This window comes from Micropterus dolomieu, linkage group LG01 (assembly GCF_021292245.1).
Source record: "Micropterus dolomieu isolate WLL.071019.BEF.003 ecotype Adirondacks linkage group LG01, ASM2129224v1, whole genome shotgun sequence".
NCBI classification, from domain to species: Eukaryota; Metazoa; Chordata; class Actinopteri; order Centrarchiformes; family Centrarchidae; genus Micropterus; species Micropterus dolomieu.
In genome coordinates, this window is record NC_060150.1 from 53,288,879 (window position 1) to 53,290,909 (window position 2,031).

At 49.8% G+C, this 2,031-nt stretch overlaps 1 protein-coding gene across 1 annotated transcript in view; it reads left to right on the forward strand.

Moving 5' to 3' along the window:
* The window catches only part of LOC123987090 (B-cell receptor CD22-like), a 152,266-nt gene that overhangs the window by 22,879 nt on the left and 127,356 nt on the right, over window positions 1–2,031 (forward strand). The gene's annotated exons all lie outside the window — the stretch shown is intronic.

A 2,031-nucleotide genomic window follows, 5' to 3' on the forward strand; every position in this document is an offset into this window, starting at 1 on the left:
CATTGTCGGAACTGATTACCAGACATGGTCTCTACTGCTTCGTCAGGACTTCCAGGTAAGACAACAACTTTCTCGATAGTGGAGCTTCCAAACATACTTAGAGTGCCTGCTGAATAGAAAGAAGCTAATGTGTCCTGTGTGCCGGCGTGCTTATATACGCCTCCGGTTACGCCATCACACGCTACCGTTCTAGCAACACCAATAGGTTTGGAGTAGTTTCATTCATAGGTCAGCCCTGCCACGCCCAGAGGCGTTCCCATTGTGTCGTCACCGACGCAGTTTGAGTTCCCTCGAAGGGGAACTTGGTTTCTACTCCATTCCTCCCTAAAACAGCTGCATGATAACTTCTTAGAGTAAGGAGGAACCTGTTTCTTAACAGTCTCTTGTCTCACCACCAACCTCTGACACTGGATTGATTCTTTATTTCAGTTTTCTCATCAAAAACAAACACCAGCCATGTGAGGGACGCTGGGATGTTTCTTTTGAGGTAGGAGTCTGTCCTGGGCCCGGTTCAGAAAGCGGGATAGTGAAAATTCTGATTATGTTCAGCCTGTGATGAGGGAAACTGAGGTTTTCTGTTTCAGAGAGTGAGAACAGATAACCCGTAGATCAGCAACTTTGACAAGGTTAACAGGATAAGTTGGAAAACCGTCAATTTCTCTGACTCCTCCTCTCCTGCGGAGCCCAAGGCGGCTGTGTGACACACTTTTTCATTTCCTCATTCATACTGTCGATATCAAAGCATATATTTAAACGCATCTTTAAAAACTTCTAAATCCCAGTCAGATAAGCTATTCGTTTTTTACCCAAACATGAACTTAGAGCTTTATAATCAATCAGTCATCGATGTATAGACAGTTACCTTCGTAGATTTATCCTCAGCACAGAATAAAATAATAATAAAAATCTATGTCCTTCTTTAGGTACAGTATAAACGTCTCGGGTCACGTATGTAACCCTGGTTCCCCGAGAAGGGGAACGAGACACTGCGTCAGTTACGACACTATGGGAACGCCTCTAGGCGAAGCAGGTCTGAACGTGAATGAAATCACTCCAATCCTATTGGCTTGTTGCTAGAACGGTAAGGTGTGATGGAATAACCGGAGGAGTATAAAGCACACCTGTACACACTCATCATTAGCTTAAACTATGAAGCAGGCGCTTCAGGCGGGGAGAGAGGTGCGGCGGTCCGACGTTCCCCTTCTCGGGGAACCAGGGTTGCATACGTAACCCGAGACGTTCCCCTTCGAGGGAACTCGAACTGCGTCGGTTACGACACTATGGGAACGAGATACCCACTAAACCGTGCCGAAAACCCCGCCTGCCCCTGTGTGCAATAAAGTGGCATGACTAAGAGGAGAGCGCACGAGTGCCAGGTGCCGAAGGAAGGTCAAGACTGTAAAACTGAATGAATGTGTGCGGAGTGGCCCAGCCAGCCGCTAAACAAACATCCTGCAAAGAGGCCCCGAAAAGGAGGGCTCGAGAGGCTGCCATGCCTCTGGTAGAATGAGCCCTCACAGCCACAGGTGAAGACAAACCGCGCACCTGATAGGCCAGGGAATAGTCTGAACAATCCAGTTGCTAATAGTATGTTTGGATGCAGGGAGCCCGGCCCTGGGAGACCCAAAACACACTGGTCAGCCTTCCTCCAACGGGAGGACCTCAGAGTGTAAATACTCAGTGCTCTGACAGGGCAGAGCAGATGAAGTCTCCCGTCCTCCGCCGTCACATGAGGTGGAGGATGAAATGCCTGCAGCACTGTGGACCCTGCCGCACAAGAAGGCACTTTAGGGATGTATCCTGAACGAGGGTGCAGGATAGCCCTAATATTCCCCGGGGCAAACTCCAGGCTTTTGCGGGGAAACCGAAAGCGCTTGGAGATCCCCCACCCTCCTCAGAGAGGTGATAGCAAGGAGAAAGGCCATCTTGAGGGTCAAGTGCTTAGCCTCAGCTGACTCCAGGGGTTTGAAGGGGGCCTCAGCCACCGCCCCAAGAACCACTGCCAGATCCCAAGTGGGAACCTTGGACCGA